Genomic DNA, 27,867 nt, shown 5'->3' on the forward strand with positions numbered 1-27,867 from the left:
AAGGCTTGGCTTGTAAATGACCACCAGCTACTCTCATGATTAACTCCAGCATTGCCTTTGGGGTTACCAACAGCATGTGGTACAGAGATGTCTCATCTGCTGCCAGGACAAATCATCAGTATGCCAAGTCTCCAACCGCCTATATCTCAAGAAAGGGTCATCGTGGGTCCATCGGCATTGAGAAATTCCACAAGTATGCACTGAGCACCTACCCTGCACAAAGGGTGGCCACTGCAGCCTGGGGGCTTCGCTGTGCTGTCTGGGACTGAAGACACTCCTTCTAGTCTTTGAAGAGGCCAAGGGTTTCAGGCAGGTCACCAGTGGCCTTAGGGATGACTAACAGAGCAGAAAAGCTGGGAGCCACCAGGATTCTGGCTATGGCTGCTGTGTAGATCCAAGACAGGGGAAGATAGTAGGATGGGACAGAGCCCGAGATAGAAGGCCGAGATCCATTTTTTTTTTCTTCAATGATGTAAGTGGCAGGATGGAGGGTTCTCAGCTGCACCGCTTGGGCCGGGAGGAAGCAAAAGCATTCTTTGTTCTCAAAAGTTGCTTCAGACACCTGTTACTCCTTCTGAGGAAAGGTATTACTGGGTGTGGGGGGGGGCAGGTGGACAGGACTCTCATAGAATCTCAGGAAGAGGCATTTCCCACAACCGAGAATGTAAAGAAACTGCATGTTTGCCACCTAGAGAGGCCCAGACCAGAGGCCCCTTTCCTTACTATCTAGGGTGCTAATGACCACCCAAGTGCTTTGTTTAGCTGGGTAATTAAACCAGTCCCACCAGCTGGGAAGCAAATTATAAAACTTAAACCAAATGATTAAAGAGGGTGGACTTCAGGCTGGGGAGGTGGCTGAGTTGGCGGCGTCTGCACTGCAAGTGCAAGGACCTGAGTTTGGAACTGCAGAACCCACGCAAAAACCCCAGGGTAGTGGAGTAGGCCTACAACCCAGTAATGGATGGGGCAGAGCACTGGCTAGCCAGCCTGGCCAAATCGATGAGCTTTAGGGATACACTGATAATTTCTTGTCTCCAAAAAATAAAGGGGGTTTGATCAAGAACAGACTCCTGATAGTCACATCAGGTCTCCATAGGATGTGTCCCTGCACACATTCATACTAACAAGTACATAACACACACACACATACACACACACAGGCACCCCACATTTATTCTGTGGCCTACATAAGCCTAGAATTCATTATGTAGCCCAGGCTGTCCCAAATAATATTTACTAGCACATTTCTTTTAGATTTTTTTTCTTCCCTAGTCCCATTCCCATCCATAGTTTTAAATTACTCTCTCTCTCTCTCTCTCTCTCTCTCTCTCTCCCTCTCTCTCTCTCTCTCTCTCTCTCTCTCTTTTTCTGAGACAGGGTTTCTCTGTGTAACCCTGGCTGTCCTGGAACTTGCTCTGTACACCAGGTTGGCCTCAAACTCACAGAGATCTACCTGCCTCTACCTCCCAAGTGCTGGGATTAAAGGCATGAGCCACCACTGTCAGGCTAAATGACTGCCTTTAGGAGAGAACTTGGCCTGAAATTCTGATGCTAAAAACCAAACAAGAAGACAAACCACAAGGTTCTATTCCAGGGTCCATTGGCAAACACTTAAGGCTGTGCATAGTCTGCTCCTCTGGGACAGATGTTACAGCTGTGCTCCGTAACTTGGTCCCATGAGTCTCACCACCAGATGGGGAGACAGTCCTAGGTCACTCTCAGTCCTGGTCACTCTATGTAGTGATGAGAAGCAAAAGAAAAGCGTCTAAAGTGTCACAGAGGGTAAAAGGTGATTTACTGGACATCCTTTAATGCCATAAAGAAGGACGCATCCCTTTGTCATCAACACAGAGCACAACTCTGCAGCCAGCCCAAGCCTGGAGACTCTTCACACTAGCAGTGGGACCCCGGGCAACTCAGAGGCTAGATGGAGCCCACATTTCCCCTTGTAAAACCTCATCTGGTTGGACCAGATGAACTTGAGGGAGGTCAGCTGACACCTGAAAGTGGTCAGCTGACAGGACCCCACAGAAACAAGTGCAAAGTTGGTTACAAACAACCGCTTGTTGGGTAGTCCTAGGATTGGCTGGTAGGAGGCGGCTCACTGCCCACATCGAGCCCATCTGTCAGGCAGTATCTCAGAGCCAAAATGTGAGCAGACAACCATTCCTGACCAGGGGGCTGAGCTCAAGGCTCTTAAGTGACCCTTCGAAGACACTCTCCATGGAGAAATAACAAGCTTGGATGGACAGAAGCATCCCATTTGCTATTTCAGTAGACCGAACATTTAACGCGCTACCTGACATATAGCATACGTGTAGGAACACACAGAAACAAGCCAAGCACCCGGGATCCCAACCACTCCTGACAGACCCCAGAAAGGCTGGGTGGAGTGGAATGTGCAAAGAGATCGTGAGTACAGAGGGTTAAGCCCTGGCCTTCATCGGAGCCGCCTAACAGTCAAGAGGATTGGGTACATAACTGGCCAGTCCTCACAGTGAGGTCCAGCTGGGCTCCTTCCTAGCTATAGTTTTTTTTTTTTTACACTGTTCTCAGTCTCAGTTTTCTCAGTTGTTCCATGGAGATTCCCCAGGCCTCTTTCAGGAGGAGAGGAACAGCAATGACCTCAGGCAGGTGGAGTGTGCAAGGGGCAGCAGCCATGCTGTGGGGTGCCTGCACACCGAAGGCTAGGGCGAGCTGGGGCCAGCAGCATCCCTATTATGAAGCTCAGCCTCCTTGGTGCTTCGAGATAAATTAGGGGCTCGTTAAATGTTAACCTTTGTGCCACCCTGACGGCTCAGTGCCAACCTAAACTGCTCCAAAGTATACGTGGAAGACAAATAGGTAACACATTAAAACAAAAAAATGCCTGGTAGCTTTTCACTTGGCCAGGGTGGCCCCTCTACATATCACTGGGAGGGAAACTGGGTGCTGTCCTTAGAGCTAAAGATGTCCCTGGACTAAGTGTCTGGAGGCTTCTGCTTAGGCCTGGGCTTGACCGCTAATGATCTTTGAGGTCCTGGCTCCCAAAGCAAGGGCCATGTCCTAATTCTAGAAGAGCAGGACCTACCAGAGATGAAAGGGACCTTTTGGTATTTCACACACAGAGAACACAGCAAAGCAGATGCGGGTGATGTCCGCTGGGGCAGCACAGCCAGCCCAGGGCTCTGCTGGGCACAGACCCCTTTCTATGCGCCGAGGAGTCACACACAACAAGCACTGCCCAGGCTCCCTGTGAGAGCAGGTGTGGCAGTTCCGAGCAGGTATCTGTCCCTTTCCTTTTCCTCTGCCGCAGCAGCCACAAGCCACTGGCTTCAAATGTCACTGCTATAAAATCTAGGCAGCCTGGACCCTCGAGTCACAGCTTCAAATACAGCCATCCGGAGAGCTGTGGCCCTTCAGGGTACTGACTTTCTGAGAGGACGACCCCGGTTTGCCAAGCCCCTGGGATAGTGCGGCTCACTTGTCACCACATCACGTGTTTTCTGCATCGGCTGGTCTGGGGGTCTGCTCCAGTTTTATTTCTGTTGATGTGACAAGCGTCCCGAGAGAAGTCAGCTTAGGAAAAAAGAGGCTTTGTTTTAGCTTACAACTCCAGGTCACAGTCCATCAGAGTGGGGAGGTCAAGGTGGGAGGTCAAGGTGGGAGGAACGGGAGACAGCTGGCTCTGCCACATTCAGTCAAGAGCAGAGAGAAATGAATGTCTGCGTGCTTACTGACCAGCTCGGGTTATTCCGCTCTTAGACAACTCAGGGCTCAGCCCATGGAAAGATGGCAGCCGTATACTGGGTTAACTCCCACAGGCAGGACTACAGGCTAACGTGACCTAGATAATCCCTCCTTGGGACTCTTTCCCTAGCACCAAGCTGACAATTAAAAGTAACCATCACAGGCCTTCACGCACCTTCCTCGAAGAACGATGACCTGTTAGTCATTTTTCCAAGCACATATGCAAATACTAGGTTGTAAATCTATCGACAGTTCTTATTGTACAGGCTGGTACGGCAGGATTATTGGTTCTCTCGCTCTTTTGATAGGTGACAACACCACAGGAGTATCCAGAGGACAAGGGGCTGCATTAGTGCCCAGAGCACCTTTCCCAGGAAAGAGAAGATGCTCCTGTGGACTCCAGTCTTGTTCATGAACAAGGTCAGCCACTCAAGAGGAAAGCAGGGTGGCCTTTATAGCCTACTGCTAAGGGTGTGACACTGGATCTTAACAGTCGTTATAGAGTGCAGGAAAGAACTTGGCCTCTGATGTCACTTTAAAGCACAACCCTGCCTTCTCCAGTGTAACTCATTAGGTTCATGTCCTGTAGCCTCAGTTTTCTCCTGTGCAAAATGGGTATAAATCTCCTACCGAGTTGGGTAGTCTTAAATTCCATTAAATAAGTGGCTGGTTTAGTGGCTGGCATTGGGCAAGTTTATTCCCTTCTTTAATAGTTTTAGAGTTTGTTTTGGTTTGCTTGTGGACAGGGTGGCCTCAGTTGAACTCATTATCCCCCTGCCTCAGACTCCTGACTGCTTGGGTTACCACCTTTTTGTACCACTGCCTACCTGTCTAGACTTTGTCCCATTTATCCACTGCCTAAGGTAACGTTAGGTTCCGGGTTCAGTCTCCGTAAGTTTAATATTGGAAGTAGCATAAAGCCCGTCGCAAGGACGCTGGTAATACACTGTTTGCTGTTCAGGAGCACAGACCCGGTGCTTCTGAGGAAAGCAGGAAGCTGACTCAGGAAGTACCTAGGCTAGGTGTCCAGATGAGGCAGCATGCTGGGGCCAGGCAGGCAAGCAGGTATGCAGGCAGGCACGCAGGCAGAGGTTGCAAAAAGCCTCTGAATTTAGGACAAAGCTCTTCTGGGGTGAAGCTGCCTCGATTGATTACCTCCTGTTAGAGAGCTGTCCAGTTAGTCCTTCAAGCCTTTGGCAAAGACCTGACACCAGGGGCAGCGGCGAACAGCAGCTCATTGGGCACTTGTGCCAAGCCAGCATAACCCTTCTCTTGGAGGTCTCCCTCTGGAAAGACCTTCGCTCACTCATGCAGTGGTACAGGCACTCCAGAGTGGGCCAGCCCTGAGCTGGTGCTGGGAGTACATAGACGAACAGGAAGCTCTCCCTGCTGGTGGAGAGTGACTCCCCCACCCCCGGGAGACAGATACATAAACAGATCAAAATCCATAAAGTGACAATTCTTTTCAGGGCACATGGTCTCTCTGGGGTGGGGGGAGGAGCAAGAATCACCACAGAGGGAAAAGTTGGCATTGCTGAGTTTAGGGGGTGGGGAGAAAAGCCCCATGTGCGAAGCAATAAAAGGAGAAGCGGTGCACTCAGAGCTCAGGGGTTAATCTGGTGCAACTGAAATAGGGCACACACAACAAGAGGTAAAGCAATTAGAGAAAAAAATATGCCTGCTGGGAAGAAATTGGCTCCAAGACAGCCTTTGTACCAGGGTCAGGAATTTGGACTTGACCCCATGGGTCAGAAGTTACTTTCGTTTGCAGAAGGACTGGAGAACTAGGCTTATGCTAAGGGCTAAGGCATACACTTTTTCCCCTCCAGTTCTCTGCACCTCAACCTACCTCTCTCTAGTTGACCCTTTCTCTTTCATACTACTTGCAGAGCCCTTGGGAGTGTTTGGGTTTTGACTTCTGGGTAACCAGAGACCAGTTAAGGTTGAAGATTAGTGACACACAGTGGATTTGGGGTTTTCAAATCACACCTCAAGGGAGCTAAGGAAGGGAGAGATTGGTGACAGACAACAAATTGGTAGTCCTTCCAGTAGGACTTTCTCTTTTCTTCTTATTTGCAGACAAAAGAGAGGTGCAGAAAGAAAAATAAAAACCCCTGGAAGTTCCTATTCACTTTTGTGTAGTTAGACCAGATCTCCTGTTTCAACACACACGGCACACATACACTTATCAGTTTAATAACCATTTATTGAGCAATCACTTGGTCAAGACCAGGTGCGCTAGTGGCAGGGGGAGGGGAGAGGATCACAAAAGAAAGACCTAGAGTTCTACCCTGAGGCCTCTCCAGGGCTCCACCATTGGTGGACAGTGCCAGGCAGAGGTGACCCTCCATATGGATAGCCCCTGTTCACCAGTGCCTAGGTGCTAGGCATGTCATGTGCTCAAGGCAGCAGGAGGGCTGAGCAGGAACCCTGAGCTTCTGCTATTAAGAGTCAGCCAGGCAGTGGTGGCGCATGTCTTTAATCCCAGCACTTGGGGAGGCAAAGGCAGTCAGATCTCTGTGAGTTTGAGGCCAGACAGGTCTACAAAGTGAGTCCAGCAGTCATGGCTAGACGGACAAAACCCTGTCTCAACAATAACAACAACAGTAACAGTGAGACTAAGTCACACATAGGACCTATGTGGCCTTGGGCTAAACTGAGCAACAGGACTTCCATCATTCTAATTGTTTGTAGAGCTGATACAGCTCTTCTTTATCTAGACCTCTCAAAGTAGACTTCCCAAGTCCTTCCCATAGATTACCTATCCTCTCCATACTCCAACTGTGAGAGACCACGAAGCTGAGAAGGTGACAAATAAGATCACAACAAAGCCCATTCCACAAGAAGAATCCATAGCTTCCCATGTCTGGTTTACCCTGACCCCGTGGGTACTGCGCAGTAGTGTTTTCCCCATTTGGCAAACACAAGAGCCTCATTCTGGCTTTGGAGATGGCAGAGCCAGTCACAGAATGTACATAGCCTGGCAGGGAAAGGTATGAGCTAATGCAGAGCCCGGGCTGGTACTGTAGCCAGCACATATACCTTCTGGGGTAGGCCTAACATATCAGAAGAGAATTCGGATTTGTCCATTCAGAAAACTGCCTGATCACTGGGAGGTGGCTCATCCTTTCGTGCAGTGGGTGTGGGGCTTCAGGTCACAGAAGAAAGATATCAAGATGTCCCTTAAGCTTCAATGGCTCAGAGGCAGCTTCAGAGTCCATGAGGCCAGAGATATGTCAGCCGCCATCACAGCAGTGCCAGCTAGTATCTTTAGGGCACCGCCTAGGTGCTGGGCACTGGGCTATGCGCGTGAAAGGTAAGAGTTTCTTAATTCTCACAACCACTCAGGAGCAGCGATAAGGCCTCTGCAAATTCAGTCTGGCAGGAACAATAAAGGCACGCTCACCTTTTCGTTTCCTCACCTTCCCCAGCACTGGGAATAATAGTACTCTGAAAAAGAGGAGGAACTAGAACCAAGAAAAGGGAAATGGCAAACTAGGAACCTAGGAGGCAAAATTTAAGGAGGCAGTGCCTTTGGAATGTTGACCCTGTGCTTCTTGGGGCCAAGAGTGGGCGTGTCCTTAAATTCTACACAGGGAGCCTTATTTAATTCTGCTATAGTCCTGGGCCTGGGTAGTCACTGGGCAGATTAAAGGTTGAATTCTGCTCCCCCCCACTTGAGCAGCGTGACCCTCCCTTCTCCAAGCCTGTGTTCCTTTCCTTGTAAAGTGGGCCAAACGGTGTGCTAGCAAACACGTAGCAATTTTTCGTCTAAGTATTCCTGTACTTAAGAGCCCAAAAGAAACAAAAACACTGACAGGCAAGAGGCACCGTGGTGCATGTCTATAATCTCAGAACTAGGCAGGCAGAGGCGGATCAAGGGTTTATGATAGCCTGAGCTACTGCTGGCTGTGAGTTCACTGCCAGCCTGGGCTACTTTGTCTCAAAACAAACAAAGGAAAAATAGAAATAAAAAGGCATGTGTATAGGAAAACATGTACACAGAGTTCACAGCAGCCTTCTCAAATCCACCCTCCCAAGAGGAAACAACACAAGTGATCATCTGCCTGCGAATGGATAACAGAATACGGTATACCTGCCCTCCGTGGTCCCGCCTGGTAAGGCAAAGGGATGAAACACTGGCACACACCACATGGCGGATACCCCTCAAGCTCTTTAAGCCACATGAAAGAAGCTAGACATGAAAGGCCGCAGATTATATGACTGCAAAGGCATAGATCTGATGTCCAGAGCAGTGACCAGAGTTGGGGTGAAGTGGAGGAGGTATGTGAGGTGCAGAGCATCTGTTAATGGCTGCACTGAGGTCCCTATTGGGGGTGATAGAAACGTCCTAAAGTTACATAGTGGCGATGGCTACCTAAGTTATGTAAATATGCCAAGAAGAAGTGTTGTTTACTTTAAATAGACGATTTTAATATGTTATCCTCACCAAAGATAATTTAGGATATTAGCTGCACGTTCTTTAATCCCATCAGAAGGATTGTGAATTCAAGGCCAGCCCCAGACATGGAGATTCTGTTTCAGAAAAAGAAAGGAAGGAAGGGAGAAAAGGGAAGAAACAGAGGCCATACATATGGCTCCAAGCTGCCCATTGCTTGACACGGGAGTTTTTAGTCCCTCAAACTTTATGGGTTTTATGCCAGTGAATACCTGTTACTCAATTACCTCAGCTTACTAAATGTTCTTGCAGTTTTAGGAGACTCTGCGGAACTAACATGGGAGTCTCTTGTGACTCTCTACCTCTGAGGAATGTGATCTTCCATGCTGGCTTTTCGGCTAGAATGCGTCATGCTGGAAGTACCTAAAACTCTTCAGGTCTTGGGTGCTAAAGAGGTGCATTCCAGTTCCGGCTACGCCATTCCTTCTTACCACTTAGTAAGACCATAGGTGCACAGAGGTTATGAGAGGCAGTAAGTACCTGGAGCCTTATAAGTTCCAGGGACAGATGGTGTAAGTCGGCCCGCATGGCTTCTACAGCCCTTGGACAAACATCGCCCTACCCGGTGTTCTCTTAGAGGTGTCAGGAGCACATCCACAGAAGGCCCTTAGAGCTGGAGTCAGGATAGGGTTAGCTCCATGGAGTGTAGCAGTCGCTGTGGTTCAGCACCATTGGGTGTGGACTTCCTAAGAGGGTTGATCTGTCACTCCTGCAGGTGCTCAGCAAGTGCTAGGGCAGAGGACCGGAAGTGGGGAGGAAGGGTTCCTGAGAGGAGCCAGCTGATTAAGGAAGCAGAAAGGCCTGAAGTGACTGCACCAGAGGATGAAGTGCACTGGCCTAGGGTGGTGGGCTCCCCGGCTGATTTGCACAGCTTCCTAGGGCTCAGTTTCCCCACGTTGGATCTTTCACAGTTTCTTTCCTTCCTTCCCCAAGACAGGGCCTTAATATGTCACTGTTGTCCTGGATGACCTAGAACTCCCTTTTCAACTAAGGCTAGCCTTGAACTTGCAAGCATTCTCCTGTGCCTGCCTCCCAGTACTGGACTGCAGCTATGTGCCACTGCTCTAGGTTTGGCTTCTAAAGTTTCTCTTAGCTAGAGCTACCCTGGGTCCTGCTAACAAACTCATTCCTTGAAAGTTTTTTTTTTTTTGACTGATTGTAGGGAATGCACTTGAAGCCCAGCCACCCCCTTCCTAAAAGGGCCAGGCACTGTCAAACAGCACGCTGTCTTTGGGGCATCAACCATTCACCCTTGACGCGATAGCGTCCATTCCACTTTGCAGCCCCCTGGCTCTTGTTTCTGGCAGTGGCGTCCTGTCATCTCAGAAGCAATTTTGTAACACGAAGTTCCCCCAGAAGGCAGTGGATGACAGGTCCAGAGGACCAGGAGAAGCAGGGTCTCAGTTTAGAGCTGAGCCCATTCTTACTTGGAACTCACCCCTTCTCTGAAACGTCTTGGTCAAAGGATAGCCTCCTTTCCCAGCGTTCAGTTTTCAGCCCCTGTCTTCCCACTATCCATTCTAACATTCTCACCACAAAGGCAAGAAAAAAAAAAAAAGACGAAAGCCAAGGCACACCCATCCCAACAAGTGGTGCCAATACTTGCCCTTTCTCCCAACAGGCCATCCTCTGCCATCCATAACCTGACCATCACATCAGGCTCTGGCCAGGCAGTGTGTACAGATATCTTGAATCTGTTTCTAGGAAGGCAGAAGTGACGCTTAAATGAAAATAATTTCAACGTGTTATCCTCCACAGGCCACGGAGATTCCTCGGGGACTCTGGGTAGGCCCAGGGGCTGGGGGAGCCTGAGATGCTTTGTCGTTAGAGCGATTCAGCCTCGTCTTATATTTTAAGAACAGCGGGAATGTAATATCAGCTGAAAGGAGTTTTCTGTGTGCTATTTAACTAAATGGCTCTGCAGCTGGAGAGAGCCATGGGCAGACGTGTTATGATTCAAAGGTTCCCAATTACAATGATCCTCTTTTATTGTATAAAAACAGCAACACAGCTATTCTCCACCCCACCCCCATACTTGCTGCCTCCACCCCTCCTCCCTCATTGGCCAGCAAGGCTGTGTGTCTATCCTGGAGGCCCCAGTTCCTCTCCAGCTTTGGCTCACTGGGATTCTTTCTGTCCAGGTCAAGGGAAGGGTAGAGTGCCCCTAGGGAGCCTCTGTGATAGACACTGTCAGAGGTGGCAGGGCTGTACAGGTTAGAAGTGAAAAAGTAGAATCTAAGTTCTGACCATATTCCTATATGTATCCACACAGGTACACGGACTGGCCCATTCCCTAAACCTCAGCAGTGGAATAAAACCACCCGATGGATAGTTTCAAAGTGTGTATAAACCAACCCTTTTCCCCGCATGTCCTTACAGGCTGGCTTGCAGCTTTTCTGCCCGAGTGTTTGAAAGCCCTGGAAACAAACTGATCTGAGTTAGCAACCTGACTCTCCTACCTTCCCTCTGTGTTCTCGAGCCAGGGCTTCAGTGCTTTGAGCTTCGCTTTCCTGTCTTTACAGTGGGACCATACATAGCTCTCCATTCACCCCTCCTGCTCGGATTGAGCGGCAGAATAAAGGGGAAGCCTTCAACCCAGGGTCCAGCCCATAGCAGCCACTGCCGTTCTTCAGATGAACTGAATTGTGGGCTTGAGGTGTGTCTGGGTGAGCGGGTAGCTCTGCATTTGTTCAGCTGCACCAACCAGAGCCGGTGGCAAGGCTGTGGGAGTAGAGCTGGCCCACTGAGGAGTGTTTTTTTTTTCTCAAATCGGTCTGCAATACCGTCACCTGTGTGCGGCTGATGCATTCATGCATGCATGCTGCCTGCTCTTCAACTTAGACATTTTAGGGCCCCCTCCACTTTCTGCAGATGTGTTAGAGCCCAGCAGCTGCAGGCATCCAAGCAGACCGAACAGAATCTGTACTCAGGGCCTTCTAGTCATAACTGACCAGCCAGGCCAGGCCATGCTGTCCACAGCTTTCCTCCTTCACAAGTGGATCCTGAGACCCCCAACAGGAAGGATCCCTTCACAAAGAAGTAGCTAACTTCATTTGGCCACACCAGTGCCCCAAGGATACAAAAGAATCAGTTCCCCAAACGGAATGGCAAATGGTTTCCCCCAGATTTTTTGCTGGTTCCTTCTATAAGGTGAATGCAACGTAGACCTGTAACTCTTCCATCCTGCACTAACCCTGTGCACTCCAGAGGCAGACGACAACCCTCTTGCTTTGAAGTTAACACTTGGGCCACACTCCTTACTATCGAACTTCCTGTGGATCAATATTACGCAGACTTCATTCACTGCAGACTGCATTCTGTGTTAAATGCTATTGCTATGAGACACTGTGTGACTAGACTTAATCTCCAGGAACAGTCTTGTATTAGGAACTGCAGTGGGGAGCGGGAGGGGAGGAGAGGAAGAAGAAGGGGTGTAAGTTGAGGTTTTTAGTAGGTAAACTATCAACCCAGAGCCACAGGGAGCCTGGCTCTGGCCCTGTCCTTCTCTGTTCTTGGGGGAAATTTGGGTGAACAGTGATGTAGCATTGTTAAGACTGCTTTGCTCCTTGGTGTGTGTGGGGGTCTCTCTCACACACACACCATTGCCAATCAACCTCTCTTAAATGCACGACTACGAGTGCAGAACAGGAAACAGCTTGTAGGAGGATGTTTTTAATATCACAACCTGCTCAACATAGGGCGGGGGCTTTAAAGAAGGGATGGGGAGGAGAAACAGTACCACATTGCCTTATCTTACTCCTTTTTTTTTCCCCAGCTCAAAAGAAAACCACTTTATCGGTTACACACAATAACCCTAGGTTCTAACACAATGTCCACCTAGGTTCTAACACCGTGGATAGTGAACAGCAGTGAACTGCCTGTGAACTAGCAGTGTGGTCCTCAGCACTGCTCTCCCTGGGTATGGACCACGGTTCCACACAGGATGGGCCCCTGATTGGCAGCAGCCTCTAGTCACAGAATTTTCATTGCTGTGGCCACTCAGATTTGCCACAGAACGAGTGCCTGTGTTCTGGGAAGAGGACTGGGCTGAGGAGGACACAGTGAGATGGGGACAGGCAGGGTCCCTGGTGGATGATTAACGTGGAGCGTGTTAATTACAAGAACACAAGGAGGGTGGTGGGGCTGGTTTGTTGAGTCCGATAATGTGTCAGGTGCAGTGCACAAACTTTTAAAGCTTCACAGTAACCCACGTGGCAGCTACAAGTGGTTTTGCTTTAAATAAAATAAAACAAAGCCCAAGGTTCAGAGAGGCAGGTAACTCTGTTCAAGCAACAGTGCTTGAGCAAAGAGAATCAGAGAGCTTGGCTCCTGCTGGAGGTCTCCTGGGTGTGGAAGCTGCTACATTTTTGGGGCCCACTCTCACCGTCTTCTTGATTTAAAGCATTTCTGAGAAGGGACAAGGCTAAGGCGATTCTACTGGTAAGGGGCAGAGCTGTGACTAGGACTCAGGAAAAACTGAGGCCAGGAAGAAGACAATGAAGTGCTTAACTGGTAAAGTCCCCTGTCCAGTTGCCTCTGCCCCATGAACTGAATTACTATGAAAAGAGAGCTACTTAGCACCTGGGACAGCTGAAGTGCCTCAAAGTAATTTTGGATTGCTGGTTTTGGGGAGCGGTGTGTGTGTGTATGTGTGTGTGTAGGTCGGAGATGTTGGGCACCGACCTCAGTCACTCTCCACTTTATTTTTTGAGACACAGTCTCTCACTGAACTCAGAGATCACTGATTCAGGCTAGGGAGTTCCACAAACTCTCCTGTCTGTATCTTCAGTAAAAGGACTTAATTTTAGAATCTCATTGGCAGGATGTAAAGACTATCTCTTCTCTGTCCTTACCTCTTCATTGTACTTTGTCATCTTTTTTTTCCCTGAGACAACACTGGCCCCCGTCTGAAAATTTCCTTAACCTCATTCTGTGTCAGGTGAGAACCGAGCAGGATCGTCTGTACCAGGTGCACTGCTGTAGCCTTTGTCTTAACAAAGGCTTCCTTACATACATGACAGTCCCCACCCAGAAGCCTGCCATGGCTCCTGGCACCTACAGGGTAAAGACTAACCACCTCTACAGAGAGTGAAACCTGACGCCGTCATCATCCCGTACAACAGAATTTCTGTGCACCCCCTTCTCCGCTTCCCAGGCTGCAGACAGCTTTCAGGACCCTCACTCCCACCCTATCTGAGAATTCAGACACTCCAGCTGTTATTCACTCCCTCCGCCTTGTAAGCCGAACCCCATCATGTTCACGCCAGCAATGTGCCTGAGTGGAAAACACTTGATCACCTCTCCCTGTCACGTTTGGGTCACCACCCATCACAGGTTCTTTCTGAGGCCTGGAGACAGTGCATGCTCCTTCTCAAACCTCAGGCCCAAGACCCACCGGGTAGGAGTGGCAGAACAAAAAGACACAGCATCTGATCCCCACCCCCCAAAAAAAAATGCCCCAGCTGGATAAGTCACGTGGCCTTCAGAATTTCTGTTGCTAGCAGCTGAATCGATGCTATCCTGTGCAACCTCACCCAGGCATCGTTCTTTCTCGTTCACGGGTCAGCTTCAATGCCATCCTCTCCAGGAGATTCCCCATGAGCCCCTCAGGGCAGCATAATCCACACCCCCCCACACACACAATGTGTCCACAATGGTTGCTTTCCTCAATTACAGCACTTACTTAATTCTGCTTGATTGGGCCTAATGAGCACTCCCACTGTCTGTTCAAACTCCTAGAAGGTAGGGGGTCTTTATCCCATCAGCATCTCCATTAGCGTGGGGTAAAGCTTTGTGCCGAGGCCCCCCAGCACCACCACACTGTCTGCTGCAGTACACTGTCCCACAGCAGCGGGGGGGGGGACCCATGCTGTGGGTGCTGACACTAGACTTAGGAGCTGTTTGGTCTAGCACCAGTGAGTTAGCCTCTCTGGGCCTGCGCTTCTTCGTCTCTAGAGAATGAGAGCCATTCTATCTTCCAGTTGTCATGAAGACAAAAGAGTCTACTCGTAAGTCCTTAGGATAGTGCCTGGCATATAAAAGCAATGACTGTGGGCTCTTATTAGTATCTGGAACGTTTTAATTGTCGAATGAAGAAATACATCAACGCCGAGTCTCCAAATAAATGAATGAACAAATGAAATCCAGATGAATTCCTGAGTGGAGACCCAGGGCAGTAGCTCTTGCTCTCAGCCCTGTTTGCACTTGACCCTTTGGTTTGTCATCGTAACGACCTCCTTGCACCAGAGATGGACGCTATGAAGTCAGTCTGGCCTCTGACACAGACTCTGCACTGCATCCCGTGGGTTGGCCAAGCTTGCCTCACCTCCACGAGCCTCAGTTTCCTCAACAAGAATCTGAAGACAATAATAATCATTGGCTTGTGGGTAAACCGTGCTAGCCACCCAGCAGGCCTAGATACTCTAGCAACGCTTAAGATCACCAACAGGATTTTCACCCAGTGTTGTTAAAGGCACAGAGTCCTTGTAACCACCTGATGCCTTGGGACCTGGTGGTCATTGGGCAAGTCAAGATCTTCTGTTTTCAACTTGGGAACTCAATGTCTTCAGTGTATGCGACTTCTCTCTCTGTCTCTCTCAGTCTCAATGATGAGTCACTGATTTATCCTAAAGCTTTGACCTTCTGAATTTTCCCCGGAAGTACATTATCTGCTAAGGTGAATCCTCAGTTGACATCAAGCACTGTTAGAAAGTAAGGTACAAGTTCATAGAGCAGTGGTGGAGCGAAGTATCTAAACGGTGACAATATTTCCATACCACAACAGGCCTGATTATTGTCATGGACAGATTTTAACCCTCTTCTTAGATTTTCCCCAGGCCTTAAAAGAACAAGTTGTAAACAGCTTTATGTGACTTTCGCTTTAAACTTAAACCTTTATGTTGGCCCCATTCGTCTATTTTTACCATCAAACAGGGCATTTAACAAGATATTTATTTCACCTGGCCGTCATCCAAATGCTTTTTGACATTACTGCCCTGGGCCTGAACTGCTTAAACTGGAGGGCCTCAGAAACAAACGAAAAAAAAAAAAATCACCTTCTGACTTAAGTCTCCCAAGTGCTCAGACTCTCACCCTCTTCACTTCTGTGGCATTAATTTCTGCTCTACTCTACAGAGCCAGCACGCACAGAGTGTTTTAAGAGGCTTGTTGAGGGAAGTCCAAACCACTTCGGGGTCACAGGGAGGAATTTCTATCTCCCAAGTCCTGCTTCAACGGGCACGGCTGGCCTCAGATCTGAGGAGCTGCTCACTTCCAGAAAGAGAGACCTTCAGAGAGCAGCAAATGGAGAACTCTGGGCCCTAAAGGACAGTGATGCCTGGGGCCTCAGCTGAGCAGTGACTCTGAAGAGGGAGGGGTGTTCCCTCCTCCTCCCCGCCCCCAACAAAACAGGCCACCCTGAACGGTGCAACTCAGAGACCCCACTTGCTTTGAAGCCAACCAGTCAGGTGGAAGCCGGGGCAAATCACGACTTGGCTACCGCGACAGGTCTCCCCCACCCACCCACCGGGTCTGATAAGCCCTCCTCATCCTCCTCCACCACCTCCGGAGCTCTGCCCAGCCAGGAGGCCAAAGAGACGTTCCTGTGATGCTCCGGCTTTCCAACTTTCCGAGCTTCTCGGTCTTCGCAGCCTCCCGCAAAGCTGCTAGGGAAAGGGCAAGTTTGCAAAGCCCAGGAAACCAAGTCCTGGGGGAAGCCACAAAGACGCTCCAACGCCAGCAATGATTAACCTCTTGTGGGGCGTACTGGAAAAAATAAAAATAAAAAAACCCGCCACGGCCACTCGGGCGGGAGACCCGGGCTCGGCCGGGGGACTGCAGGGACCCCCGGGGCGGCGCGCCCCCCGCGCCCCCGGCCCCGCGCACCTGAGCGGGGCGTGGGCACAGCGCCGCGCTCAGGCCCTGCCCGCAGGTCGCCCGCCCGCCCGCGCCGCGCGCCCGCCCGCCGCCCGCAGCCACCGGGAGCGACGGGAGGAGAGGCAGCCTCAACACGGCGTCATGCTTCCTGCCACCACATTACGGCGAATCGTCACCGGGAGAGGAGAGCCGAGGGGAGAGCGGGGGAGGGAGGGGAACAGCCACACGCGAGCCCCCCCTCCCCAGCCTGCCCCCCAAAAAAGCGCCGAGACGGGGCCGCGTCCCGGTGGAGTCCCCGCGGGACCTGCCCGGCTCGCACAAAGCGCCGCAGTTTGGCCAACAAGGCAGGGAGCCGGCCACTAAATAAATAAATAAAAAACAGAGTCGGGTCTACGTAACGCCCTGTCGAAAGCGGACGCCATATTTTTTTGTGGCTTATGTCGACATAGGGAAACGTAGACATGTTTTTCCTCCTCCTCCTCCTCCTCCTCGGCCTGGCTTCCATTTATCCAAACTTGTAATCAAAACTATTTCATAAAAAAAAAAAAAAAATCTCCCGTCTCTCCCCCTCCCCTTCCCCGTCACCCCGCGTCTTCCTCTACCCCGCAATAAAAATAAAAAATAATAAAATAAAAATAAGAAGCCTGCACACCCCCTCTCCCGCGCAGCCCCATCCCCGAGCCCAGCCAAGTCCCATTAACAACGCGTCCTCGGGAGCCGCGGCGGCGGTGGGAAAGTTGGGCTGGAGTGGCGGGCGCCCGGCGGGTCGGGCTCGGGGCTGGCGCTGCCCGCTCGGGAGCTCCGCGCCGGGGCGAAGTTTCTTACCTGTGCCGGGGCTGGGAACGCGGGGACCCGGGCTGGGAACGCGGAGACCGGGCGCGAGCGTTCCAAAATGGAACTCCGCTGGCTCCCCCCACCCACTCCCCACTCCCCACCCGGCGCCCGGCTCGGGCTCCGTGGGAAAGAGGTGGCGGTGGTGGGGGAAAGCCAGCCTGGCAGACAGACAGACAGACACCCTGAAGACCCCCCGTGCGGAGGACGGCTGGCAGGAAATTTTTTCAAAGCAGGAAAGAAAAAAAAAAAAGAAAGAAAGAAAGAAGAAAAGGAAAAAGAAAGAGAAAAAGAAAAAAAAAAGAAAAGAAAAAAAAAAAAGAAAAAAGGGGGGGGAAATGCCTCGATCAGTGGGTAATCTACGCCAAAACCCACATGATCTGTAACGTCAGCATGCGTATTTGCATACGATACCACCGCCGGAGCTGCCACCGGGCTCGGGTTCCGCAGAAAGTTACAAAGTGAGACTCAGGCCCCTCGGCGGGCGCCCGCAAAATGTCATTTTTTTTTTTTTTTTTTTTTTTTTTTTTAGGAGGGAGCTGCGGGCCGGGATTGGGTGGGGGGGAGGCGCCCCTGAAAGCTCCGATGAGTGGCCGGACGGGGGCTTTTTTTTGGGGGGGGGCAGTGAATGGACTTGAAAGTCTGCTCCGGGGCCGGGCTGGACGGGATCTCCGCGAGGGGATGTGGGGGGAGGCGCGGGCGAGAGGTCCCCGAAACGCCCCGAGCGCGACCCTGCGCGCGGCCGCCGCCGAGCCTCCCGCTGCAGTACCCGCTTTCGGTAGGAAAAGTTCAAGGTGTCACTGATGAGCTCGGCAAACTGTTGATCCTCACCACGTGGAGTGGCGGACCCGTGGGACCCGCGGGGCGCTGGGGCTCGGCGGCACCCCGGGGGCTCCGGGTCCTCCCGCGGTGCGCGGGGGCGGGACGCGCTGGGGTCGTCACGCGCCCTGGGCTCTGCCTGCGGGTTATTGTTTTTTTTCCTCCCCTTCCGGCTCGAGAAAATAATAACCTACTTTAAAAGTTTTTTGTTGTTGTTGTTGTTTGTTTGTGTGAAATGCATTTGACTCCCGGAATAGGGCGGGGAAGGATGCGCCCCTCCTTACGTAACCACTCCAAGTAGTTAGATCACTTTTGTTGGGGATTTCCGCTCGCGCCTGGGCTCGAGTCTGGTTCAAGATCTTCAAACTTTTTTCCCCCCGTCCGAGCCCCATCAACAGACAGGCAACGGGGGAGCGGATTTGAACGTGTCTGGCCCTCGCTGGCAGGGATTCTCAGATGGGGGGTGCGGGGGAGGAGAGACGTGCACACGCCCGCAGCGCCCATGCTGGAGTCCCTCAGGAGGGACACGGGTCGCCTTCCGAGCTGGGACAGTTCGGAGGGGGGTGGGGGGTCTCCAGACGCGGCGGCCTCCTGCGCTTCCGAGCAGCCGCGGGTGGGGTGCGTGCGTGTGCGTGTGTGTGTGTGTGTGTGTGTGTGTGTGTAGTGTGTGTGTGTGTTTGGCATCTGCCCTCCCTGTGCAGCCTCGGGAACCGTGAACTAGCGACCCGGCGGGCGTGCTCCGGCGACCGTGCAAGGTTAAACGCTCTAGGGGACACGGAGGACCTGGCAACCTGCTTGCGCTGCGCGCTCCTGCCTTCGAGGACCCTGCGCCCCCTCCGCAGGCTCCGGGCTTCCTCGGGGTGCGTCGGGTGTGGGCGCGTTGGAGCCCCCCGTGGGTGAGGGGCCCGAGCTCCGGGACCCAGATCGGGCAGTAGGAGTTACTCGCGAGCACCGAGGGCGCGGGGGCGTGGAGACTGCGGAGTCGCCTCCCACCCGGCAGATTAGTAGGCGCGTCGCGTCGGGGCTTCCCGGCCAGCTCTGCTCCGGGGAATGAGAACGAACTCTAGCGGCCGCGGGCAGCAACAGGTGGCAGAGTGCTGCGGGGTGGCCACCTGCGAGGACCCAGTCCGGAGCGGAGGGCTGGCTTCGCTTAAAACAAATTTAACCGCTCCCCCTCCCCCGGGTCCCCATTTCTCTGGTAACCTTCGTAGTTTATTATTATTATTATTATTTACAATTACATCCGTGAACATGCAAATATTTCTTACTAGCCCTGTCTAACTTTGGTTGGGTTATTGCTGACTGGGGATGGGGGACTTGCCTCCCCTCCCCCGCCCCCTCCTGCCCTCTGGATAAAAAGCCCAGAAAATGGGCTCCTGGCTGCCTACTGGCTTTATGGCTTCCTCTCTCGCTAGGGAGACAAAATCCGACTGGTTCTTAACAGGATTCCGTTCGGAGCTTTGTTGGCGAATGTAATCCGGATCATGTCCTGTCTTTCTCTGACTCCTCTGATACCTATGATCTAAGAGTCTTGCCAACTCTTTCATCCAACACCAGAATTTGGGGATGTTGTCTGAGCTGGGTGGTTTTTGCCAACTTGACACAAACGAGGGTCACCTGGGAAAGGGAACCTCAACTGAAGAACTACCTGCAGCCAGTTGGCCTTTGGGGCATTTTCTTGATTGATGCGGAGGGCCCGGCCCACTGCGTAAGGTGCCACTCCAGGCCACGTGGTCCTGGGTTGTAAGTAAGCTGAGGAAGCCACTGGGAGCAAACCAGCAAGCAGCTTCCCTCATGGCCTCTGCTTCTGCTTCCAGAGTCATGCCTTGAGGTCCTGCCTTGCCTTCCCTTGATAATGGACTATAACCTATAAGCCAAATAGACCCTTTAATCCTTCAGTTTCCTTTTGGTCATGGCATTTACCACCTCGATAAGAAAATTAACTGGGGCTTCCTCAATAAGGGTGTACCAGAATAGCGAGAGAACAAATAAACAAAGCAGCCATAAAACTGTCACCGGCTCCACACTCTCACACCACTTATCTCCTGTGCTCTTCCAGGTCAATTCTACCAACACCCTCAGCCCTTTAAAATTAGGTATGCTTTGCAGGCTGTTTCCATGGAAATTGCCTAAACCTTAAGGAAGCAATTCCTATTTTGAGGCTCTGCTTCCTCTTGAGCAATTAGGAAGCTTCTCTATAAGCGAGGCTTCCACTGGCACCTGCTTCCGGCTCAGTAACAGGTTGCAAACAGCACGGGAAAGGCCAGCGTGAGGGAAGCCAGAATATGTATCTTCAGGGGGCAAATCTCACAGACATAGGAGGGGTGAGGAGTTCTGTGTTGTAATGTCTTTACACGGCTCAAAATGTAACAGGCACTGGACACTTAAAAAAAAAAAAAAGCAAAAGGAGGTTAGAGATGGCTTAGTGGTTAAGAGTACATACACAGAGGACGGATGGGATTTAGTTCCTAGCACCCACACTGGACAGTTCACAACTGTTTGTAACTCTGCCTGTAAACACACACACACACACACACACACACCACAGACAAAAAGGAGGGTGACGTTTGCGTTAAGTGCGACAATCCTATTTTGTTTCTGTGTGGATGGGTAGACTTCAGGGGTGGTGAAACCAACGTGATTAGTGTGATGTTTCCTGGGTACTTTGTGTGTGTGCGCTGGTCACTACTTAATTCTCATAATTACCTTATGCTCTAAGTGTTTTGTCTCAGGGTTTCTCTAGTCCTTTAAAAAAATCATTGAGGACACCACACAGCTTTCATTGAGGTGGGTTATACATAGGTACTGATAACTAGCATATTTTAAATTAATTCTAAAGATATTTTGTTGCCATACATTGATTATACCAAATAATTGGTTTCACTATGACATCTAAACACACACACACACACACACACACACACACTATGTTTTGATCATATTGTCACAACTTCCATTACCTGCTGACTCCTTTCTTAGGCCCTAACTGTCTACATCTGCTCTCTCCTCTCTCTTGCATTTATTTACTTATTTATTATTTATGTATTTAATGTTTGTGTACTCGGGTGTATGTGTGATAGCTTTTGTATAGTTTACTGAACCATCATGCCAGCTCCACCTTCTACTTTCATGTCCTTAAAAAAAAAAAATCTAGATTCTGTGTATGAAAAACATGCACTGTTTTTCTTTCTAACTCGGGCTCATTCACTTAACATGATGTTTCCCAGGTCTGCTTATTTTTCCTGCAAATTAAAAAACAAAACAAAACAAAACAAAACAAACAAACAAACAAAAAAAACAGGACACCCCAAAACAGTAATTGTCAGACATGCTTTCCGTCTGGCTCCACAAAGTGATGTCACAACATGTCAATGGAGTCTGCTATACTCCTGTGAGAGAAAAAGGCTCAAAAGGGCAAGCAAAATTTCAGCCTCTTATAAATAATCTTGACTTTGAGGACCTCAGGAAAGGGTCTTCCTTGGGAGGCCTGCAGAACCTCTGGACTGCATTTTATATGCTCTGTTGATGTTATGTGCTCTCTGCCCATGGCACAGATGATCAGGCTCAGAGATCTATAGTAGCAAGTGGAAGGAAGAAGCTAGGCTTTGTGAGTTCCTCAGAGTCCGGAGCCAGGATTATCAGTCCTGCCCAAGCCCACGTCATCAGGAGAAGCCTCAGTGCTTCTTAGGACTACTTTCCCTAGCAGCACACAACACTTACTAGCTGCTAGGTGTTTCGCCAGGCTTCCGCACACTGTATCATTTTATTAAATCCTTAGACTCCTTTTGAGGGCAAGCACGATTTCCCCGCCGTATAGATGACAAGAGGTTAAGGACCAGGGAGGTTAAGAAATGTTTACCGGGGCCTGGAGAGATGGCTCAGCAGTTGAGAACACTGGCTGCCCTTCCAGAGGATCCGGGTTCAATTTCCATCACCCTCATGGCAGTTCACAACCTTCTGTGTGTGATTCTAGTCCAGGAATTCAGTGCCCTCTTCTGGCCTCTGCAGGCAACAGGCACGCATGGCGCACAGACACACAAGCAGAAAAAAAAATGCTTGTACACATTAAAAATAAATAAATCTCTACAAGGAGAGAAAGTTTCCCGATGTCACACAGCAATTCCAGCATGTACCGGACCCCGAATTCCAACCTTTGTCTTGCGGCGTCAGAGCCACGCATGAGAGACCCTAGTGAGGAGAGAATGACATACACTCTACAGTTTGTTGAGAGGAAGCCCATGGTGCTTTTGGGCAGAGCTGAGACCTAACTTGTTTCCAACTTGGTAACTTTTTGCCCTAAGTATAGCGTTTATGAGATACTGTATTTTTTTTTTTTTAGAAGTGTGGATACAATTACCACCAGGAACAGTGGCTTCTTGTCATATGGACTTGTTCATTCAATTATTCACTTGTATCTCTACCAGAATCTATGGCAGGAACTTTTTTTTAGATCAGTTTAAGTAACCCTAGAATTCTACTTGCTTGGCATGCCATGGATGGATGCACAGGTAACCGCTGAATGAATGAATGAATGAATGAATGAATGAATGAAGTGAACCAGTGTTATGCAAGAGTATACAGCTTCTGGGGCTGCAGATGTAGCTCAGCAGTAGGCTACTTGCCCTACCACTCTGGGTATAGCTCTGGTTTTGATGCCCAGAACATAAAGCCATCACCTATACATCTCCTGGAATGGACCCATACAGGCCTTTGCTTCCCAGGGCTTTGCTCCTAGGCTGTGGACACTTGTGTGTCTGATGAGGGAATGTACAGGCAGGCAGTCTTCACCAGGATCCTCGGTGTGAGAACAACATCTCTGTACTGGTTCTTTGGTGCCTGCTTCTCTCTCTCTCTTTCTCTCTCTAACACGCCCCTTTTATAGTGCAGGGACTGAGGTTTCCGGTAATGACACTAGGTCTAGACCCCAAGCCTCCCAACTTCTGTTTACACCCCTGCAGATTTGCCTGCAAACAAACCCTGCAGCTTACCACACAGAAGCAGAACGGTGCGTTCAGTAGGTATGCAAAGGAGCTGAGAGAGATCAGCATGGCTGAGTGTTGCGGGGAGAAGCCTTGCTTGCGGGAGCAAGAAGCACCTGCTCCAAGCGTGGTGGAGGCTGACGGGCCTGCAACTCTGCCTCAAAAACGGGGAAGTGATGCCTGCTGGCTTCTTTAGAGAAGTTCTGTGGGTCTTCCATAAGACACTATATAGCACTTTACCTCTTTATTCTCACAAGAACCTGAATGCGTGTCGTGGCAATGCTGATCAGTCAGTTATATCACCGTTTTGATACAGAGGCTCTGGGTTTTGGATCTTAGCTCCATTGCTCCCCTCTCTGAACCTTAGAATCCTTAGCTGTGAATAGTAAGCAGGGACAATGATAAACACTCAACTCCCAGAATGTTGAAATAATTAGTGTAAATTATTGAGCCTTTCGTGTTCCACCTGCTGTGAGAGATCAGACACTATAACCTATTATTCTCGCTTCTCATATAAAAGTTAACACATACTCGTTGCTGAGATGTAGAAAAATCTCATTCAGTTTTCGTTGAAGGGATAATACATTACATAGATATATAGCACAAAAACAACAAATAAGAAGATATATTTAAGCTATTTAAATTATTAATAACATGTTTTCATATAGTATGCTGTACATATAACATAGTAACAAGAGTAAATAAATTAGATAAATAATAGAAAAACATCAACCGATTGTACCGCCCAGCAAAAAATACCGTAAACGTTTTCCACATGTGCCTGTTTACATTTTTAAAAATGGTTCGTTGATTTTCATCCTCATTATTGTTTTATGTGCACTGGCGTTCTGCTGGCATGTATGTCTGTGTGGGGGTGTCGGAATCACCTTGTGTTGACTCAATTGGAACCAGAGTTACAGGATGTTGGTGCTGCCATGGGGGTGTGGGAATTTGAACCTGGGTCCTCTAGAAGAGATTAAGTGCTTTTTGGTTGTTTGTTTTGTTTGAGACAGGGTTTCTCTGTGTAGCCTTGGCTGTCCTGCACTCACTTTGTAGACCAGGCTGGCCTCATACTTACAGAGGTCCACCTGCCTCTGCCTCCCTGTGTGCTGGGATTACAGGTGTGTGCCACAGTTTCGGGCAGATTAAGTGCTCTTAACCACGGAGCCTATTATTAAGGTGTTTTTTTTTTTTTTAAGTGTTTACTTTGCTTCTTACAGTGCTTTCCATGCTGAGCTTGCAAAGTTTAAACTATTTGATCAAGATAATATGTTACTATATAATATAATAGTCCTCCTTTTTTCCCCCCATGGGATGTAAATTCCAAGATTTCCTCTGTATAACTAGAACAAATTCAACACATACTATGTTTTCCCACACCCACTCACCACCACACACTCCTACACACACACACACACACACACACACACACACACACACACACGGCTGGTAAAGTTGGGCAAAAGGATAGGAAGAAATGCTCTCTCGAGTTGATAATTGAATGAGTGATGAAATGAATATGTAGAAGTTGCAAGATTATTTCAAGTAACTGTGAGGTTAAGAAATTATCCAGGATGAATGGATCTCCTAACTGTGTTTTGTCATTAAAATTTTGTATGCTTTCTTTTTGTGACTCAGGCTGGTCTTGAACTCACAATCTTCCTGCCACAGTTGTCCAACTGCTGGTTTGTAGATGTGTGCTATGAATCTGGCTTATGTACTTTTCATATGCTGTTCTTAGTGGTGTCAGAGTAATGTTTATGGCAAGGTTAAACAACAGTGTTGCGTCAGTCACAACAGTCCAGTTTATGTTGTAGTGACAAATAGCCCTTTGGTCTTAGTAACTAATAATCACAGGGACCTACTTTTTGCCCTGACAACAGTATGTGCACAAAGGATCAGCAAGAGGACATATCACCATAGACACTCAGGCTGAAAAAGCAATTACGGAGTTCATAAAACTTTGCCAACTGTTGTGCAATAGGGAAAAGATCTTTCATAGGCAATTAAATGTTTGGCTGGGAAGTAACATATGTCATTTTCACTCACAGCTCATTGGTCAAAACCAATAAAAATGTTGGCCACATGGGTACCTGAAAGCGCTATATGTGTGGGAATGTAGACAACCAGAAATATTTTCACTAACGCAGCAGAACTATCAATGACGTCAGTCAGAACTGTTGATTTTACATGCGTCATTTTTAACCCTCTTTTCATTTGGTAGAGAAACAGATTTCACAAGCTTAGGTTCCTTGCTCAAGATCATCTAGCTATTAAGTGAGATGAATTTAAATGTAATTCAACATGGTTCCTTGGCAGAGGCTCCTATAATAACCGCCCTCACCCACGTGGGATTATCTGGTTTTCCACTATTGGGCATTAGGTAACTACAGTTGTTTCCAATGGAAAATCTTGTGCTACTTTTCAAAATCATTCCAATTATTTTTTTAGGATAAATTCCTAGATAAATATTTGTTTGGTTGAAATACATACATGACTCAAGAGTAAAATTTCTTTACTAGCAAACAGTGAATGCTGCCTGGCAAGATGGCTCCATGAGTCGAGACATCTGCGGCCTTGCCTGACGACCTGTGATTCCTGAGACACACATGGTGGAATGAGAGAGCCTACTGCTGAAACTTGTCTCCTGGCCTTTATGTGCACACTGTACCATGCCCATGAGCATGTACACATAAACAAACAAAAGCAAAGAAATAAAATATAATGAAAACGTTTTCTGAAGAGGAAGCTTTGGGAAGTATGATAGCCTCTCAAGGAGCCTTCTGTCAATCTTTCCTTCCCTTGCACAACCTCCCAGCTCTACCCACCCCACCTGCAGGGTTAGGAGATGGTGAAATGGTCATTATTTAACACTTCCAAGTCTTTGGGTGGCTCATTTTACAGCAATAGATTTGTGTAGTGGGAGGTAATTTTTCTGTGTCATCATCTACACACACGTAAATGGATACTATGCCTCTCCTTGCCAAACTCCACAGAATGTGCTGTTCAGAGATCACAGGTCAATCCAGCACAAGAGATAAAGGGCCTCTTGCTCTATGCTGCTTGGGCCAGCTACTCTTCTGGGTCAAATCTTTTCTTGGTATCAATTCTTTCTTAACAAACCGATAAACTTATGTTGAGGAGTCCTGCACAGGTCTGGATTCTAAGCAGATGAATACTCTTAGACAATATTTATCACATACAGATAAACAGTGGGTGCTGGAGTTAAGTCCCTCAGAGCTGCCTGCAAGCTGGGCTGTAATGTCCAGAAACACAGCTTCCATGGGTCATGGTCCACCCTGGGCTGGGATTTCCAATAACGCAACTGTTTGGGGATCTGTTATGCTATATATAACACGTGTGTGTGTGTGTATGGACATATATATATATATGCATGTATATGTATATATAGTTTTTTATATTGAAATTATTTTCTTCTCTCTTTTCTTCCTCCAACCCTTCCTGTGTATCTCACTTTGTTTTCTTTCAAATTCATAGCCTTTATTTCTTTAATTGTTGCTTCAGATTTGGTTAGTTCAGCCCTGAAATCATACACATACAAATAATATACAGACTCAGCAGGGTGTATTTACATATTTAGGAGTGTGTGTGTGTGTGTGTGTTTGTGTGTGTGTGTGTGTGTAACAATAGTTAATTATGCTTTTTAACTAACCCCTCACTTATGCTCCTAGAAGTAACCCCAGTAAACTCATAGATTCATGCAACTACACTCAGGTGGAGTGTTCTTTGTTTTCTCACTGGCCCCTTAGTAGGGGCGAGTACATATCTGTTCACATTTCCTCAGGGAGAGCCACACCGTACTCATGTTCCTGATGCCTGGATGATCATAAAGATGTGTGATCAGAGGTCACAGCGCTTGTTGCCATACTTGAGTAAGATTCTGAGCCCCAGGGAAAAGTGGCTGCCTAGTGTGACAGAGAGGTAGAGCCCATGCCCTAGCCCAATTCCTGCTTTGTAAAATGATCTAGCCTTCTCCTGTTCCCCCTGTTCTAAACCTGGATGAGTTTACAAGCACTTTGACCAATAGCGTGTGGCAGAAATAGTTCTAAGTGAATTTCAAGACGAGGAAAAGAAGGGGCACCTTGTGTGTTGAGGCAACTGGGGTTCGGAGTCTGCAGCCACCCTGTAAGGAACCCGACTCACTGGAGGATGCCATGCTGTGAGGTCACCCCTGCAAGCAGGGAGAAATTCTGAACAGGGGCAAGTGTCAGCGGGGCTAGCTGCGGCCCCATCCGGTAACTGCCATCAACTAACTTGGAAGTGATGATGATTCCAGTTGATTCCCGAGTTCTCCGGCCGCTGACTCGCTTCTGGTACTGGGTCTTGATAATGGATGGGCAAGACTTTTTGAGCAGAGCCAAGAAATACTGAGCATTATGGTTAGTCATAACTGTCAACCTGACCGAATGAATAGTTGTCCAGGAATGGGGAAAGGCTCTAGTGTGTTTCTGGGGGCATTTTCAGAAAGGTCTCACAGGCCACACAGTGACTGAGCAGAGGAGCCTGCCTTGAATGTGGGTGGCACCTTCCACCAACGTAGCCTGGATGAATATGAAGCTGGTGTCTGAGTGCCAGCAAGTCCCTTTCTTTCTGTCACTGCTGCCATCACCAGCTAGTGTCAGACTCCAGCTTTGTCAGCCTTTCCACGTGGATTCAGTGCAAGCAGTTCTCCCAGCCTTAAGCACTGATTTCGACCGCTGCATCCAGCTTCTTGGATCCAACTTAGATAGAGCAGCCACATGGGTCATCCATTCCCTATCGTGGCAAACAAATCCAGTGAACCCCCTTGTATCTAGCCTGCATTCTATTTATTCTGCTTCTCTAGGAACCTAATGTCAAAGGCATGATAACGCGGTGGTTTATGCTCAGACAGTAACCTGTGCTAGGAGGGGGGGTGTGGGTTGACCCAAAGAACCATTTGTGATCTGAGAACAGAACAATGCCCCTACCACGGGTGGTCTACATTCTAATCCCTGGCACCTGTGAGTGTTACTGTGCATGGCAAAGGGGACTTGAAAGATGTGGTTAAGCATCGTTAGATGGGACATTGTCCCATAACATCAGGGTGGGTTAATGCCCATGCAAATTTATTTGTAAGGAGATAAAAAGATTACAGGTGGTAGAAGTAAGGTCTCAGTGATGTCCTCTAGAAAT

The 27,867-nt window shown here is 49.0% G+C and overlaps 1 protein-coding gene across 2 annotated transcripts in view; it reads right to left on the minus strand.

Moving 5' to 3' along the window:
* Zhx2 (zinc fingers and homeoboxes 2) overlaps window positions 1–17,344 on the minus strand; it is a 148,827-nt gene extending 131,483 nt beyond the window's left edge. Inside the window, exon 1 of one of the 2 annotated variants that reach the window (XM_060389405.1) lies at window positions 17,270–17,344. The gene's annotated coding sequence lies outside the window, so the exon portion shown is untranslated. Of the gene's footprint in view, window positions 1–16,888; window positions 17,244–17,269 lie in introns of those variants that run through there. The other variant, XM_021645256.2, reaches the window with a different exon arrangement.
* Window positions 17,345–27,867: the final 10,523 nt, after the last annotated feature.

This window comes from Meriones unguiculatus, chromosome 8, assembly GCF_030254825.1.
Source record: "Meriones unguiculatus strain TT.TT164.6M chromosome 8, Bangor_MerUng_6.1, whole genome shotgun sequence".
NCBI classification, from domain to species: domain Eukaryota; kingdom Metazoa; phylum Chordata; class Mammalia; order Rodentia; family Muridae; genus Meriones; species Meriones unguiculatus.